Source organism: Lepidochelys kempii, chromosome 1 (assembly GCF_965140265.1).
Source record: "Lepidochelys kempii isolate rLepKem1 chromosome 1, rLepKem1.hap2, whole genome shotgun sequence".
Classification (NCBI taxonomy): Eukaryota; Metazoa; Chordata; order Testudines; family Cheloniidae; genus Lepidochelys; species Lepidochelys kempii.
Window position 1 is genome coordinate 62,741,909 of NC_133256.1, and position 19,364 is coordinate 62,761,272.

Below are 19,364 nucleotides of genomic sequence, written 5' to 3' on the forward strand. Positions count from 1 at the left end.
GGACTAAACAATCGCCCTGTTTAATCATTTCGATCACAACCGAGGATGTGTGGGGTTAACCTGTCAAACCCCACAAGGCTAGGCTGATCAAAAGCCGATGAAAACAAAGACTGGAACTAATAGGAGGAACGTTTTCGTTGTTCTATCAGTGTTTGCACTGGAGGATTGTGTACAGTGTTTTGCTTCTGCCTTTAGCCATGTACTCTATAGACGGCAGAGGCTGCAGACCTTCATGTGAATTGCAATTTTGGATCAGGATTATAAATCACCCTTAATATTGGGCTGTTATTCTTTGCTACATGAACTGTAGACTATGCAAAATGAGTTTATAGTCTGGAATAAATAAATCACATAAACGTCAGCAAGCAGTTTTGATTCCACAAGGAATGATTTTTATTGGATTAATTTCTAGCCCCTGTTGGAGTGGCAGCTGGGGCTGTGATTCAAGAGGAGAAAACAAAAGGAGAACAAAACCACATTACAATTAATAAAATGCTAAACAAAGTACATGCATCATGCCCTGAAGGGATCACTCCATCAGGTCCAGAGTGAGGACATTCCAAAGGTGGGCCCCAGACATGAGTCAGAGCTGCTAGCAGACCTGGGAGCTGACAGAGGTTCTCAGTTTCCCCGTTCATCTCGGCTCCCCAGTGCGAAGTGGGCGGTACTAAATGCTAATAAGATTTGACTGGATCCCAGGCACAAACCAAAAGTGAACTGATTAGAAGTCAACGATGTTTGAGTTTCGCTCCCATCCCACATTCTATCCCTGGCCCCTCACTCATAAAATCTCCTCTTAAATCTTGCCACTCACTCTCTCTGTTGACTGTCCTTCTCCTCTCCCACACTGTACGCTCCCCCCCGCCCCCCAAGGGCAGGGAGGCAATCATTTCTCTAAAAAGAAAAGGAGGACTTGTGGCACCTTAGAGATGAACAAATTTATTTGAGCATAAGCTTTCCTGAGCTACAGCTCACTTCATCGGCATCCGATGAAGTGGGCTGTAGCTCACAAAAGCTTATGCTCAAATAAATTTGTTCATCTCTAAGGTACCACAAGTCCTCCTTTTCGTTTTGCGAATACAGATTAACAGGGCTGCTACTCTGAAACCAATCATTTCTCTGTTTCTCTCTCTCATCTCTAGCCCTCTCCCATGCCTTGCTCACTATTCCCCCTCCTCTCCTCTGCCCCCTTTTATCATCTCCAACTCTTCTCTTTACTGTCCACTTCTTTTTTCACAGAGGAGCAGAGAGTAGGGATGGTCCAGCATTACAGGACTAGCTGGGATCCCAAGTTTAATTCCCTGCTCTGCTGCAGACTTTTTGTGTGACCGTGGGCAAGTCACTTAGTGTCTCTCTGCCTCAGTTTCCCATCTGCATAATGTGGATAATAGGACCACCCTACCTCAAAGGAGTGTTGTGAGGTTAAATACATTATAGACTGTGAGTACCTTAGATAGATGCGTGCCCCAGTCCTATCACGTTTGTTGCTGGAGATGGCTGGATCAGAGGCATCCATCAGGGATAAGTGCTTTTAAAGCAGCCTATTCTAAGCTTCTTTGTCTTACTACCTAGGGTTTGGGGAGCTCACACAATAGGTTGATCAGTCACTCACACCAGTCCCTGATGCAGGAAAAGAAATACAAGCCAACTTGTAGCCAACTTACTACCATCCAGTAGCCAAACATATGAGCTAGGACCTGATACAATAGCTTGTTGGTGAAGGCCCAGCAATGTCCAGGGAATGTGCCCTGGTGAAGTGTCCTGCACTACTTCGCAGCCTGGCTGCAGGGAATGGAGCAGAGGGGGAGTCACTGGGTATTCCATTACAATGATGTTCCTGAAGACTGCTTGGGGGTGTGCTTTATATTTTGCACTGAACCTTGTGTGTTAATGTCTGGTATATTTGGAGTTCCCCCACCAGTTTCTTGGCTTGTGGGATAACATTGCATTCTCTCCTCCCTCTCTGTGCTCTTGTCTACAGTCTCTTCCTCTCTGAAGGAGAGTTTAGAATTTAAGACATATAAACAAGAGAAGGAAAGGACTTCTCAGGTCCAGGCATCTCCTGCCACTATTTGCTAGTGCATTGCCCTGTATACTTATAAACGCCCATTGTAATGGGCGTTCCATCATTCGCCTTGGGAGATTATTCCACCGACTAGTAAATCTCACCAGGATATTCACTATGCACTTTCCCCTTTTTAATTTAATTTAATGTACTGCTAATTATAGTAGCACTTAGCACCACTCTGCCTGCCAGTCCTTGGTGGTTCTAAGCTCATATAGAGTTGGATGTAATCTATTTATTTAAATGTAATGATAGTGTCTACACACAAATATATTGTGATTAGTCCAATCATAATGTCACTCCACCTCTGTCTCCCCTCAGCCTATCCTACTTTCACACACGCTCTCCCACAGCTAAATTTGAGTCTGCCATTGCTCCCAGTATTTTAGGTGAGGGGCATCAGTAGAAATCCCTAAGATAGAATCCTATGGGCAGCAGAGGCAAGTGCTCAGTCTAATACTTCTAGTGAAGAGGAGTCTCTTCCTCCATCTCTTCTTTCCTTCCCCCGTACGTTTCTTCTTGCAGAGTGCCTCCAGCTCTGAAGGACTGAGTCCCTACCACGCATAGCCTCCCAGGCAGCTGTAGAGTCAGAACAGAGTCTGGCTCTGGTGCATGTCATTGCTGCTCAGGAGGCTGCGAGAGCAATGGAACTGACCAGACAGGCTGCTGCTGCACTTGCCAGAGAATGTATGTTATTCCTTACTGACGAGTGGGCAAGAGTTTTTTTCCCTCTCTAAACCTTGCTGTTATGGGCTAAACAGAAGATTCTGCATGCACTATAGGGCAGGACTGATGAAGTTCTGAGCACTAAAGGAAGTCTAACACAGGCTGAGTGGCTCAACCCTGAAGATCCCATGCTCAGTTTTCTCACAATTTGGTCTTGTTGACAGTTGTCTCCTGCATAATAGGGGTGTCGTCCTGCTCCCAGGCAGTGGGATGTCCTAATACTTGTAGCAAGTTCTCTTCGTTCTACTTATTGGAAGGTATGTTCCAGGATGAGCAGCAGCAATTTAACAATGACTAGGCTTCTCCTACGTCCTGGTATTCAGGGATCCAAGTGCCCATGGTCACAGCATGCCTTCTTTTTGGCTATCTTTGTGTGGGAGATGATCACACACACTGGCACCCAGGCTCATCCAGGCCTTCTGGAATCTGGCAATTGCAGACTCTTGCCGGTGAGTGCTGAGGAGGGCTGGATGAAGGCAAAATCCATTGACCCCCAAAGTTTGCATTCAAGGATTCCTTGGTGGGGCACCCACATAAAGTGTTGGGGTTCTGCACGGAGACTGTAGAACATGGAGTAGCATTGGCAGAGATCGCGGAGTGCCAGAAGCACTTTGATTTGTTATGGAGGGTAGTTTGATTGACCTGGGTATGGGTCCCATTAAGCTTAATACACCAGGAGTGCTGAGTTCCATTTGGAACTTTCCAAACTAATTCTGGCTGAGGTCCCTGGTTCCCTAGGAAGGAGTAGGAATCCATGGGTTTGTTTGGGGTTGCTGGCCTCCTGATTCTTCACAGGGCCGGGAAGCCTGCATTACTAGCTCTTTATAATCTTTCCCTCCTCGCTCCATTTCTGCAGCTTACACCAGAAGGAGTTTGGCACCTGTTCTTTATGGCTTGGGGCAGCCACATCTGCCTCACAAGCTGGGCTTCCTGAGACAGGCAATCAGGGAAACTGGGAGATGACAGTCTTTCTGTTTCAAGTACTAAGTAAGGGCCTGATCATAAGCATGCCTCTTCCAAGGAACAGCTTGTAGCTTTGGACCCTGAAGGACCAAGGGCTGGTCTCTCCAATTACATCATTAACCTGTTTTTCTTGGCTACCATAGTTCTGCTTTCTCGGTAGCCTCCTCTTGCTTCAAGGTCAGATGAAGTGTGCATCTGTGCCTACAGCATTATAGAGCTGATCCAAAGCCCACTGATGTCAACTGAAGTTTTCTCATTGACTTCAATGGACTTTGGATCAGGTCCCCAGTTATTATTGTTGTCAGAATTTAATTTCTGGCTTGTTTTATACTACAGAACTGGATTGGCTGGGCCCAGGGTCTAATTCCTGCATGGCTAAGGGCTCCCCTGGGTCTGGTAAGAAAGGAGTGTCCTCAGGTTCAGTGAGGCCTCTCTCCTGTTTAACACCTGATTCTGCCTCTCTTTTCCATCCACATGCTGGATTGCCATGTAGAACCATTCTTACTAATTCAGTCTTTAATGTGCAAGAGTTCCATATATGTTGTCCATCTGCTGTTTGATTTTGATGTCCTATTTAACACTTATGTAGTGTCTTTCTTCCCAAGTGATCACAAAGTGCTTCATAACCTACCTGCATGCAACTCCCTGACATGGAGGCAGAGTAGGGGAGGCCACAGGCACATAGTAGTGAAAGAAGGGGAAATTTTGGCTAAAAGAGAAAACATCGCTTTTAATAGTCATGCAGGTAGGCAAGGGGTAACATTTTCAAAAGCACCTAAGTGACTTAAGGGGTCAGGAGGACTTCAATTCCTAAATTATTTAGGTACTTTTGAAAATGTTACCCAAGACCTTTATTTTAAGGGCTCACATACTGTACTGTGTTTCATGAATTTAGCATAACATGCTCAGATTGCCATAATGGGCCAAGGAAAGAATTGGTACCCCCTTGTGACTTTTTGACTTGCTATCTCTATCTTGGTCTATCCTTGGTGATCCAGAGACTCTAAACACTCACATATACATTGCTAACCTTTCACATTTGGACTTCACTTGTTCTCAGTTATAATGTGGCAAATGGCCCTATTAGATACAGTAACTCCTCACTTAAAGCCGCCTGCTTTGTCCACTGCTTGCAGGAAGAGCAACCCGTTGGAGCCAGCTGGTGGGGGCTTGGAACCAGGGTGGATCGGCAGCCCCTCATCAGCTCCCCTCTCCCATAAGTTCCCTGTGCAGCAGCCGACCAGCAGGCTACCAGCAGGCTACCAATTGCCGGCAGTTCAGCTGTCCCTCCCGCCACTGCCCTGTGCTGCTCCTGCCCTCTGCCTTGGAGCTGCTCGCGGGAACCTCCTGTTTGCTGTGCAGCAGAGGGGGGAAGAAGGGGGCTAATGTCAGGGTGTCCGCTGCTCCTCTACTCCTGCCCCCCCCACTTACTCCTTCTCCATATAGAGCAGGGTGGGGAAAGGACAGGTCTCAGGACGGAGGGAGCTTGCTGGCCGCAGCTGCTGTCTCAACTTCCTGATCTACTTAAAAAGGCAATATACTTAGAGTGGGGTTAGTGTACTTAAAGGGGCAATGCGCATCTCTCTCTCACACAGGGTGTGTGTCTCTGTCTCTGTCGGCCATGCTGCCTCCCCCCTCCATTCATGCTGCCTTGTAGAGTGTGAGGCTACATTAACAACAATGTGTTAACCCTTGAGGGCTCAGCCAAATGCTAGTTCATCATTTAGCAGTAAGGCATTCCCTGGGAAATATCCCCACCTTCTGGCTTCACCTCAAGTACACCTCAACCAAGCTTCACAATCATCATTGCTGTGTACCAGTATTAAATTGTTTGTTTTAAACTTATACTCTGTGTGTGTGTGTGTATATATATATATATATATAGTTTTTTTTTGGTGAAAAAAATTTCCCTAGAACCTAACCCCCACATTTACATTAATTCTTATGGGGAAACTGGATTCGCTTAACATAATTTCACTTAAAGTCACATTTTTCAGGAACATACCTATAACACTAAGTGAGGAGTTACTGTAAAGCAGGATCCAGGGAAGAAGCTGTCCTCCAACCCATGCATGTGCAGGGACGGGACTTGGAACTAGTAGCAGCATGGGTAAGAGCTTGCTATTGTCAGTTTCATAGAGTTTACTGCCAGATGGGACTATTAGACCTTCTAGTCTGTCCTCCTGCATAACACAGGCCATGAAATTCCCCCCAGATACCCCTATGTTGAGACCACAACGACTTCAGTTAAACCAAGCATTTTAGTCCGAAGCAGACTAAACTCTTGCGTGCTACAGGCAGAGACCAGAACAGACAGAGGCACCACCAGTGCCTGCAATATCAGGGAATTGATTATGGAAGACATGGCCAGATGATCCTAGCTGGCGAACCATGCCCCATGCTGCAGAGGAAACTCAAAGTCAGTGCCAATCAGACCTGGGGAAAAATTATTTCTGAAACCTAGATCTGATGATCAGTTAGACCCTGAACATATGAGCAAGACACACAAGCCAGCCATGGGCGGTGGGTGAACCCCTACTTTTGGGAGGCTAGCCTGCCGTCCCCGCCCCTTCTGCCTGCAGCCCCCCCCACCACCAGAGGAGCCCCGAGGGGCACCCCTGGTCACCGGAGGAGCCCTGGTCCACCCATCCCAGCTGCCCCAAGCCACTGACTGGCCCACCCCAGCCAGCCCAAGCTGCTGGCCTGAGCTGCTGTCCTGAGCTACTGGCTTGACCCCTGGGCTGGCCCGAGTGCCACCCCAGGCTGCTGGCCCAACTCCTGGTAGCCTGCTGGTAGCCTGCTGGGCCAGCCTAAGCCACTCAGGGTAGCCCCAGCTCCTGGCCACTGGTGGGCCTGAGCTCCAGGCCCCCGGCTGAAGCTGAGCCCCCTCTGCCTTAAGGGAGAGGGAAAGGGAGGCGGGGCCTCAGGTGGAACATGGGTGGGGCCACAGCCTGGGTTAGGGGAGGCTTAGTCTGCTCTGGCCTTTAATACCTGCTGCCCATGCAGCCAGGCATCTATGACAAAGGATTCTCTGTGCCACCTCGAAACACTGATCCACCCCAAGAAAGCAACTAGCTAAAGACACAAAAACTAACAGCACATCAGAAGCAGGATGCCTGCCAAATGATCAGTGGGTCCATTGGATAATCGAGGTCCTAAAGGAGCAATTAAAGAAGACAAGGCCATTGCAGAAAACCTCATACAGGAGCCATTCTTTTTAGGAGACAAATCTGAGGAACGGTCCCATATTGATATGTCAATACAGGAGGTTTTGGAACAAATAGATAAACTAAACAGTAATAAGTCACCAGGACCAGATGGTATTCACCCAAGAGTTCTGAAGGAACTCAAATATGAAATTGCAAGAACTACTAACTGTGTTGTGTAACCTATCGTGTAAATCACCCTCTGTACTAGATCAGTGTTTTTCAAAGTTTGGGTTGCGACCCAATACTGGGTCACAGCATGTAAGGCACTGGGTCACCTTGCTCTGCACCCAGGGACCGTAGCAGCTCTGGTCAGCACCGCTGACTGGGATGTTAAAAGTCCCATCAGCGGTGCTGCCCAGCTAAGGCAAGCTAGTGCCTACCTGTTCCAACACCGCGCTGCGCCCTGGAAGCAGCCAGCAGCAGGTCTGGCTTCTAGGCTGGGGAGCCACAGGGCTCTGCCCCCACCCCGAGCACCGGCTCTGCACTCCCATTGGCTGGTTCCCGGCCAATGGGAGCTGCGGGGGGTGCCTGTGGGAGAGAGTCATGCAGAGCTGCTTGCGCACCTCCACCTAGCAGCCGGACCTGCTGCTGGCTTCTTCCGTGGCGCAGCATGGTCTGAGGTGCCAGGACAGGCGGGAAGCCTGCCTCTGCACCCCAGCTGTGCTGCTGACTAGGCACCACTGGAGGCAAGTCCACATCCCAACCCCATGCCCCAATCCCCTGTCCCACCCTCACCCCCCCCAGACCTGGAGCCCCTTTCTGCACTCAAAACCCCTCATCCCTGGCCCCACCGCAGAGCCTGCACCCCCAGCACAGAACCCTGACCCCCTTTCTCACCCCAACCCTCTGCCCCAGCCCATAGCCCCTCTCACACCCCAACCCCCTCATCCCCAGCGCCATTGGGGGCATCAACAGTTTTCTTCAGCTGGGTCCCCAGAAAAAAAGTTTGAAAACCACTGTACTAGATGACAGGAGGGTAGCTAATGTAATGGCAATTTAAAAAAAAAAGGGTCCAGTGGTGATCCTGGCAATTACAGGCCGATAAGGTTAACTTCATTATCAGGCAAATTGGTTGAAACTATCGTAAAGAACAGAATTTTTAGATACATAGATAAACACAATATGCTGGGGAAGAGTCAACGTGGCTTTTGTAAAGGGAAATCATGCCTCACCAACCTATTAGAATTCTTTGAGAGTGTTAACAAGCATGTGGACAAGTGTGAGCTCATGGATATAGTGTACTTGGATTTTCAGAAAGCCTTTGACTAGGTCCCTCACCAAAGGCTCTTAAGCAAACTAAGCAGTCATGGGATGAGAGCAAAGATCCTCTCATGGGTCAGTAACTGGTAACAAAATAGTAAACAAAGGGTAAGAATTAATTATCAGTTTTCGTAATGGAGAGAGGTAAATAGCAGGGTCCCCCAGCATGTTCATAAATGATCTGGTAATGGGGGTGAACAGTGAGGTGGCAAAATTTGCAGATGATACAAAATTACACAAGACAGTTAAGTCCAAAGCTGATGGGAAAAAGTTACAAAGAAATCTCACTAAACCAGGTGACTGTGCAACAAAATGGCCGATGAAATTCACTGTTGCTAAGTGCAAAGTAATAGACGTTGGAAAACATAATCCCAACTATACACGCAAAATAATGGGGTCGAAATGAGCTGTTACCACTCAAGAAAGAGATCTTGGAATCACTGTACATATTTCTCTGAAAACATCTGCTCAGTATGCAGCAGGAGTTAAAAAAGCTAATAGAATATTAGGAACCATAAGGAAAGAGATAGATAATAAAAACAAAAAAACCTTCACAATGCCACTATATCAATTCGTGGTATGCCCACACCTTGAATACTGTGTGCTGTTCTGGTTGCCCTGTCTCACAATAGATATATTAGAATTGGAAAAGCTACAGGGAAGGCCAACAAAAATTATTAGAGATATGGAACAGCTTCCATATGAGAAGAGCTTAAAAAGACTGGGACTGTTCATCTTAGAAAAGAGAGGACTAAGGGGAATATGTTAGAAGCCTATAAAATCGTGAATGGTATGGAGAGAGTGAATAGGCCAATGCTATTTACGCTTTCACATAACACAAGAATTATGCGTCACCCAAACCTGGCAGCAGGTTTAAAACAAACAAAAGGAATTACTGCTTCGCACAAGGCACAGTCAACCTGTGGAACTTGTTGCCAGGGGATTTTGTGAAGGCCAAAAGTATAACGAGGTTCAAAAAAGAATTAGATAAATTCATGGAGGGTAGGTCCATCAATGGCACTAGCCAAGATCATCAGGGATGCAGTCTCATGCTCCGGGTATCCCTTAATCTCCAACTGCCAGAACCTGGTACTGGACAACAGGGGATGGATGACTTGAAATTGCCCTGTTCAGTTAATTCCTTCTGAAGCATCTGGCACCGGCCACTGTTAGAAGACAGGATACTGGACTAGATGGATCATTGGTCTTGCCAATTATAGCAGTTCTTCTGATAACTGGTATCCTGTCTCCAATTGTGGCAACTCTCTGATGCTTCAGAGGAAGGAAAAAAATGCCCCCCAGATTATAGATTATGCATTGGGTGAAACAGTTCCTTCCTGACTCTTGCAGGCAACTGGATGAAGTCCTGAAGCATGATATTAGATTGTATCATTACCAAATACAGAGCCACAAGTGTTATGAGCATGTTGGGAAATGAGCAGTGATTGTGGGACACATCTATACAAAGGCCCAGCATAATATGTTGGGCCATTTTTAGGCTATAGTCAATGAGCTCCAAGGTGGGACACCTGTGGCACCTGTTTACTTTGAAAATACAGAAGAGATCACACCAGTGGGGCTATGCTGTGGCATAGATATGGGCTTGAAACCACCCACAGCTTTTATGATGATGTGGCCATCAAGTGTGGCAGGAATTGCCTGTTGGTTTTTAGGTTTGGTCAGTTGGCTCATTTATTTATTCTAAATGCTTCTAAAAGCTGTGGCCAATTTGACTCCTAACCTGTGTTTCTGTCTTTTTTGAGGCCTATGATTCTGTAAATGACAAGCAGGGAAAGTGAAGTCTTGTAAGTTTACATTCACTGGATGGCAAATATAAAGCTTTCCAGATCACTGGAAAAAACATTTAGCCACAATGTCCACCGAATTCCACTTTGAGAAAAATATTATAACATTTTATATGCAGTAATAAATGCATGGAGTGACTTAGCAGAAGGACCTAAGGTTTAGAGGGAGGCCTCCTCAAGAAACACATTGGCTTTTAGAGGAAAGACTGGCATAATATCTGTATTAGCCAAGAAAATGAGGGCTGATGGCTCAAGTGACTTTCATGTCTGCTTCTGTACTAAGCACTGAATACATGTTGCTGTCTAAACAAATACTTGTCTGCAGCAAGCTGATCTGAAAAGCTACTGTGATGGTAAAGATGCTGAGGGTTGAGGGGTGGAGAATAGTGCTGTCAGACATAGCTCTTAAGAGAAAGGTGATTTATGGGTAAAACCACAAAAGTTAAAACCAAAAAAATATATAACAATTTGAAGTTTCCCTGAACACCTACATTTACAGAGACATTAGCTAGCATAGCTGCTCCACGACATAGTTTTTCTTTCTAGCACCGCCTATTATTAGGATTGCCAGACACTTCCCATTATAAGACCTTGTTTTCGATATCTTATAACTTTGTCAAACTTTAACTGTTTGGGTTGAAATTGGCCATGCTGGGTGTCTGCCTCAAGCTGAAGTTTTAGAAAGTTCTATCCAAAACACTTCAGCCATTTCCAAGAACAAGGCTAGGAAAAAGACATTGATTTGCCCAGGTTAAAAAACTCTGGTGATCTTTTCTTTGAAAAGCCCTAGAGCCTCTATGCTGTGAAGCAGGGTTTTGAAATTTGCTAGGGAGGAGGTGGCATTTGGATCTCGGATGTGCCTTTTGCCATCAGTGAAAATCCATCCAAATTTGGCCAAGTTAGCAGCCTTTGAAAAAGCACAGTTTGCACATGCTCAGTAAAGACAGATTTTAACAGCTAAATTTCTGGAAGATTCTATATGCACTGGGCATGCTCCAGCCCAGTGTTGAGCAGGACTTTCCTTGCAATTGCGGCTCTGGGCTACTGCACTTCATGTTCGGTTCAGGCATCTGAACTGAGAGCAGGGAGTTCGTTTCTCCTGTGCTGTCAGTGACCCTCCATGCTGGGCCCAGGCAGTGTGAAAACTAAATTGTCTGATTCGAATGCAGAAGGAACAAGTGCCAGAAGTGCAAAGGTGGTGGGAAGAATAGAATGGGACAAGGAGCCTGGGAGGGAGGGTGGAAATTGGGATGGGAAGCTGGCAGTGGGGGAAGAGGGAAACTGGGACTGGGAGCTGGGGGAGAGACTGGGACCAGCTGGGCAAGGAGACTGGGACTAGGAGCTGGGGATGGAAATGGAGGGGGCTATGAAGAATCTGGGGTGGGGAGTAGAGAGGAATGGGGCAGGGAGAGGTTCGGGGGGACAGGCCAGAATGGGTCATGCTTGGGGGAATGGGCAGAAGAGACAGTTACCACTAGAGCACACTTTCCTCCAGAGCCCAGAATGGAACCTACTTTCACCACTCCTCTGCTGTCAGCAAATATTTGTGAAACCCACTAGCAAAATAGCCCAGCCCCTTCTAATGCTAGTCCATTTTGAGGATGACAACCCACTACTGTTATCAGTTACTCCATCAACCCAAGTGGCAGAAGTTTGTGCAGTGGATCCAGCCCTGCTAATGAACCATGTAGGAGTCAATATGATGCCACATGATGGCATTTCTGTTTTTTCAGTTTCCTTTATAAAAACCTAGGAAATGACACACACAAATAAGTTAAAGGGACATTATTAAGGTGGAACAGTCAAGCATTCAAAATGTAGGAAAGGCCAGAAATAAGGTTGCCTGTATTCACTGCGTATACTCTTCTCCAGTGACCTCCTTTCCCTCTCTTTCCTTATAGCCAGAAACCTTCTCCCCCAAGGGTGGTGAGTTATATGGGCCTGTGGTGCCCGTGCTCCAGGAATATTCAGGACCTGGGGGCCCGGCTCCCCCAGTGTTCAGGGACAGGTCTCTCCCCCGGCCCCGACTGCTGCCACCACGCTCCACCCCCGGAGCATCTCCCGGCCCCGTTTGCTGCCCTCGGGAGATTTAAAAGGGCCCGGTGCCCCCCAGCCACCACCACCAGCAGCACAGTGGGGCTAAGGCAGCTTCCTACCTGGCCTCGCTCCGTGCCACTCCTGGAAGCGGCTGGCACAGCTCTATGGCCCTGGGGTGTGGGTGTGGGTGTGTGTCTCCACACGCTGCCCCCACCCTGAGCACTGACTCCACAGCTTCCATTGTCCAGGAACTGCAGCCAATGGGAGCTGTGGGGGCAGTCCCTGAGGGCAGCGGCACGCGGAGACCCCCTGACTTCCCCGCCTAGGAGCCACTGCCGGAGGGGCGTGCGGGTCACTTTTGGGAGCTGCCCAAGATAAGTGTCGCACCCCTCACCCTCTCTCACACCCCAACCCCCTGCCCCAGCCCAGAGTCCAAATCCCACACCCACACTCCCTCCCAGAGCCCGACCCCTCACCCCTCCCACACCCCAACCCCCTGCTGCAGCCCAGAGCCCGCATCCCAAACCCCATCCCACGGCCATAGGCAGGTGTGTGTGTGTGTGTGAGGGAGAAGGGGCGGGGGGGGCGGGATTTGGACCTGTTCTGGGCACCAACAAAAATTATACAAATCTGCTGCCCCCATTCTCCCATCTTCCGTCAGTGATGACTGAACCTCTGTGCTGGGCTCCATTGTGTTGTTGTGTCAGCAGGGAGGTGTTTGAAAACATCACAGCTCAGAAATCTCCTTGATCTGCTCTTAAACCCAGTTAAAAGGGTTACAGCAGCTTCCCTTAACAAACAAACAAAACACCCCCACCCACCTTCTAAAATATTCAAACATTGAAGACTCAGATTGACCCTGAGGCAAAGCTGAGCTCAGCTTTATAGTAGTCAAGCCAGGGGGCCACCCAAGGCAACCCAAAGTGATCCTCAGTCACAGCTCAGTTAAAATTTGCCTTTGCTGGATGGTCTTAGCATCAAAGCGTGGGGCTGGTAGCTAGGAGATGTAAGGTCTTTTCCCAGCTCTGTTCCAGATTTCCCAAACTGTCCCGGGCAAGATGCATTAATCTCATTCTCTCTCTCTTTCCCCTTAAGTGAAATGGGAATGATGAGAATAGTCACAGGGGATCAAGAGGATTCATGTCTACAGAGTGCTCATGTCCCATAGGTAAAGGGGGCTATGGCTGTGCAGAGCTTCATTTACTAAGAGTGTTTTACAAATATTGATTTTACAACATATTTTCCCAGTTACCAGCTTCTTTCCCAGTTACCAGCTTCTTCTTCCTCCTAGAAACCTCAAGGTCTGACAACAAGAAGGGGATGGGGAGGAAGGTTCTTCCTACAGGGGTTCCTCCTGAATTGCCCTTTCAGGTGGATGAGGGTAGAAGGAGGAGTATTAGGGTCTCACCTGGTGGGACAGGGCATTAGGCTGGCCTCTAAACCTCACGGACCTCTTGGGATTACGCATGGATCCCAGGGACAACTGCAGGTGGACGTCTACTGTAGCTGCATTGTCAGGGCTTCCCTGGTTGGTAATTGCCCCAGCAACTCCTTTTAAAAGGGAATCTCCACCATAGAATGGAGCCATGGGAAATCAAAAGGTGAGACAGCATGGCTCAATAGATCGTGTCTATGCCCAGCTCTGTCATGGACAGAGCTTGGGCTGAATGGCAAATGCTATAGAAGCATGAAGTATCGTATTATGTATCATAATTACTATAGCCCTAGTCTCTATTACTTTTCTACCCCAGTCCCCATGGGGACAATAAGAGGACAAAGAGCTCCCTGCCTGCCTGCCTGCTTCTTCTCTGGCTCAGTGCCTTTACCATCCCTGTGTCCTCAGAGAGTCCTCTGAGGAAGGGGGAAAACTGTCACAGCGGTGGCTGGAGCCTACCTTCTCCATGGGAGGGGTGAGATCAGTGTAGAGATACTCCTCTCTGTGCCTGGATGAAGAAGGTGCAATCGGGCTCCCCTTTCCTCTGCCACCTACACAAATCAATTCAATGAAGTAGACAGCAGAGCCATCAAGAGGTGCACGTGCCTACGGTGAATATCTTATTATTGTAGCTCTTGCCTTATTTCCCCACCCCCCAACATTGTTGTATTATCCTCACTTTTTGTGTTCTGATTCAGATCCAGATCATGAACTGTTTGGGGCAAGGATGCTGTCTTTCACTTGCTTTGTAATATGTCTGACTCACTTTTGAATGGTGTGAAATAATATGGAAAACACGATAGATACTCTTACAGTCAAAAGAATAATATTGTACACAGTGTTTAATGCAGGGCCTATCAGTACCACACATTGTATTGTTTGGGACACTGATAACATATGGGTAATGGCAGCAGAATGGTTCTCTAACATGGCTATAACACCACGTGGCAAGATCAAATAGTGTATCAACATATTGACAGCCCCACCTTGTTAATCACAGGGCATCATTCAATAACATTTGTAATGTAAGCAGGCCCTTAGCCTGTCCATTTCAATTTCAGTGCTTTTCTCATAAAACCCTTTTTATTCATAAACATAGAGGAAATTGCTTATTGCAGAGTGCCATAGGTGTACATGGTACTTTACAAACATATAGGGAGACAGATCACTGCCCTGAAGAGCTTACAATTGAATTCAGACAAATACAAGAAGAAGGAAAAAGGGATTCGGGTCGAAACTTGGAGCAGACAAATAAATGCCTGAATGCAAATGCATCAGTCACAGTGCATGGAAATATGCTCCTTTTTTATTCAAGTGCTCAGCTGTGTCACATCTATTGCTGAGGTTGACAAATTGTTACTTCCTTAGGTAGAAAATGCTTATATTTTAATGCTTGTTATGCCATGAATTATTAAACCAATTTAACTTTAAAGAGCAACTGAAAGGACAAACTTATGTTTAAGGATTACCTACAGTATCCTAAAAAATCAGGAACGTTGACCAGACTAGTAGAAGCAAAGACAGATTTTGTTTAATTCATACAATTTCTGCCAAAAATAAAGTGCTAATGCAATGTACCTTGCATTGAGTGCTGTATTTCCTAAGAAATGTCCTGTGAACACAGATAATATGTATGATGAAAATTATTATATTTAACAACATTTTTATAGATTACATTTGTCAGTAATATATGCTGATCTTATGATCCTTTGGTGGGTCTTTTCTGTGGAAAACAACCAAGCATTTGGATTTGCATGTTTGCATTCTTTATGTCAATAAGTATGTCCTGCTTATTACATTTTTGCTTGTTTGTTTTTTTGTATTTTTCTTCAAAAAATAATATAGGAATTAATTTTTAAAAATTAAAGTTGTTCTATTTTAGTGCAGGTCAGCTATAAATTATTCCTGTTCATGGGTTGTGTAAAAGCGCAGTACAAGTGTTTCCTATACTATGTGGTGAATGGTCCTTACAGATAATATGTAGATTTATACACACCTGCAGCACAAATACAACATCATTGTGTTTTAGAAGGGATCATCGTAAGAGAACTCCTTTAAAAAAACATTGTGCAAAAACTTATTTTCAGTCAGATAACGGATTCCTCAGATTCAAGGTGAATCAAAGGAAAATTATGTCCAGGAGGACAAAGATGTTCAGCCAGTACCACTATAGCGTGACCACATGACATACCCAGAGGCAACTACAGGGCTGTTAGTACAGCTGCCTGCAGAGACTGCCAAGGAGCCAGATGATGCTGGAAGAATATCTTTCACAGCTCTGGATCTGGCTATTCTTGGCTTGTTCTCTGGCTATGGGAGCTGGAACTCATTTCTCGGCAGATAAACAAAGAGACTAACAAAGAGGATGAGGAGCAGTTGATAATTTTGATAAAGCAGAGCCACACCATTAAGTTAAGGTTATATTAGTACCTCTTTGAAAAACCCCAGCCCTTAAAATGGGATCCAAGATGCAACTCAGCATATGGCTCGAGGAACAATTCCATCCTGCCTCCCCACTGAAAATGGAAAAATGTCAAGTCCTGTGTGGAGTTACAACAGTGCAAAAATATGCCCATCCTTTTTGGACACTGATTTTGTACTCTCTATTACTGGGCAGAAGGGGAAGCTTTGATTTTCACATTGGAAATGTACAGGGACTTTGTGGGCTGGGCCTTATTTTAAAAGATTGAAACAATTCCAGAGGAGACATTCTGTTCTATCACGTTGGGTAGATTTTAATATTAGTGGTGTGTTTGTTTTGTTTTTTAAAGCTCTCTTCTCTGGGGGAAATAATACATAGTTTAAAATATTTTATCCAGAGTAGTTTTTCATGGTTTTTAAAGAGAAAATCCAGCATTTAGAGAAGGCTGAGGTTGTCAAGCAACAGTCAGGACATTAATCATTATTACTTATTACTGCGAGTCATCAGTTTGCTTGCTGCTGTATAAGTCAAACTACCATTCAGAAGGGAGAAACACTTGGCAATGAGACTCCTGTTTTAGTTACGCGTAAGATGCTGAGATACCTTATTGATGAGCATGGTGTGTATATGCAGATAAACAGACACAGGAAGATGTGGATCCTACCCACAAAATTAGATAGCCAGTCTGGTCTAAAGATGCTTAGGGCCTGGCCTGAAGGCCACTGAAATCAATGGGTAACTTTCCACTGACTTCACTGGGCTCTGAATAAAACCCATAAGGTATTTGATTATCAGAAGATGGAGCTATTCTCAGGCAGGTTCAGATATTATTTGAACCACCCTCGCTGCCTTGTTTGATGGATTAACATTGCTGCGTTTCCTTGGAGAGGTTTGAATGAAGAGAGGGTGGCATGAGGAGGAATGAGTGACGTGGAAGAAGAATGAAAACAAACACATTAGGAGTTACCTAAGCAGCTGCAGGCAAAGGGAGTAGGAAGAAATAGGGACTGAGATGTAAGCAGGGGCAGAACTTTTAAAGTGCGGACAAGAAGCTCAAGAGGAAGACAGAGGAGGGATTCAAGGAGGGGAGTGACGTGGCCAGAGCTTAAGATGTAACCCCAGGTTTCCAGGGGTAAATGGGTATAGTGGATAGGTGCTGAAAACTTTTACCCACACAGACCTCAGACATATGCAGTTCAGAGTCCCAGATTACATGCAGGGCCAGATTAACCCATCACTGGGCATTAGGCAAACACATACTTCTGGATCCCTCTCCTGGGCAGTTAAACTAGATGCTCTCATTATATGGATGCATTTATATTATAGTAACCCTCTCCTGGCCAGCACAGCTGCACTAGTGATCTGTTACCCCAAGCACATCCAGCTTCTGCTGCACGGATGTTGTTTAGTTAACCCTCTCCTTTCTGCAGCTCCCATTGGTGGGAAACGGCAAACTGTGGCCACTGGGAGCTGCGGGCGGCCATGCCTGCAGATGGTCGATGTAAGCCAACTGTCTCGCAGCCCGCCAGCGGATTATCCTGACGGGCCGCAGGTTGCCCACCACTGATATAGCAGGTCCTGATGCTGTCTCTGAGTGAGTCCCATGGGCAGACCAAAGGGGACATGGGCGGCTAGAAGGAGGACAAGGCCAGGCAAGCTCCTGGGGGAAGCTCTGGTGCAGGAGCTTGATCCATGGCAGTGGTGAGGAGGAGCTGTGCTGGCCACCCCACTGCCCACGCAGGTATGTCTCGGCTGCTCCTGTCATGACGGTGGGGTGGCCAGGCCAAATCTGAGAGAGTGGTATGACCTGGCACACAGGGTCACTGCATTGCTTTGATTGATCCCCCACTGCCCCACTCCCATGGATTTTGGCCCGAGGCAAGTGCCAAGCTTGCCTGTGCATTAATCTGTCCCTGGTTACCCCTCCTCCTGATGTCAGTGATGGGTCCCCATGCCTACAGAACCATCTGCAGGCAGGCAGGTGGGGAAAGGTTGTGGTAGCCGAGAGGGCCACTGCGGCCTGAAGAGTGAGTGGAGCTGGCTGCGGCATTGGTATGGCCAGAGCACTCAAGGACTGTACTGTGCAAATGTATCCTCACTGCAGCGTTTGTCAGCAAGAGCCTATGGATATTATTGCTAGGGCGAGAGAATAGGATTGCCAACTTTCTACTCACACAAAACCAAACACCTTTGCCCCACCCCCTGCCCTGCCCCTCCTCTGAGGCCCCACCCCTGCCCTACCTCTTCTCCGAGGCCCCGCCCCTGCTCACTCCATTCCCCCCTCCTTCTGTCCCTCGCTCTCCCCATCCTCAATCACTAGCTCATTTTCACCAGGCTGGCTCAGCGGGTTTGGGTGTGGGAGTGGGTGAGGACTCTGGCTGAGGGTGTGGGCTCTGGGGTGGGGCCAGAAATGAGGAGTTCAGGGTGCAGGAGGAGGCTCCAGGCTGAGGCAGTGGGTTGGGATGTGAGAGGGCGTGAGAGCTCTGGCTGGGGTGTGGGCTCTGGGGTGCGGCCAGGGATGAGGGGTTTGGAGTGCAGGAGGGGGCTCTGGGCTGTGGGGAGGAGACGAGGGGGTCAGAGTATGGGAGGGCAGGAGAGGGAACAGGGCTGGGTCAGGGGATTGGGGCATGGGAGGGGGTCAGGGGTGAAGGCTCTGGGCAGCGCTTACCTCAAGCAACTCCTGGAAGCAGCAGCATGTCCCTCCTCCGGCTCCTATGTGGAGGCATGGCCAAGTGGCTGTGTGTGCTGCCCCATCCACAAGTGCCACCCCACAGCTCCCACTCCCTGCAGTTCCTGGCCAATGGGAACTGCAGAGCTGGTGCTCGGGGAGCGGGCAGAATGTGGAGCCCCCTAGGTGCCCCTAAGCATAGGAGCTGGAGCGGGGACCTGCCACTGCTTACAGGAGTCATGTGGAGCCATGGCAGGCAGGAAGCCTGCCTTAGCCCCGCTGCGCTACCAACAGGACTTTTAACGGCGGTGACTGGAGCCGCCAGGGTCCCTTTTCAACTGGGTGTTCTGGTCGAAAACCAGACACCTAGCAACCCTATGAGAGAAGCCTGCAGTGGCAGGGGAGCCAGGTTAGGCAGAGCCCTTAGAAGATAGAGTCATGTGCCTGCTCCTTATCAAGGCTTGAGAAATCTAACCACTTACTCAGGGCAAGTCGACATTGCACGGGGGGTGGGGGAGGGGGAAAGAGAAGTGAGGGGACTGAGCTTAGTGGGACCAGGGAGCTGCTGGTTCTGGTGGAGGGGAGAGGGAGAAAAGCACTGGAGTGATGTAAGTGCCACCATTAGCTGCCCAGGAGGACTGTGGAAAGAAGGTACAGCCTGCGAGCTGCTTCTTCTTTAAGAGTGGAAGAGCAAAGAACAGAGGGCTCAGGTGCAGGCGGAGAAGCAAGGAGTCAAAGAGCCTTCTGCACTCCAGGAGTGGGGCTGGAACAGGA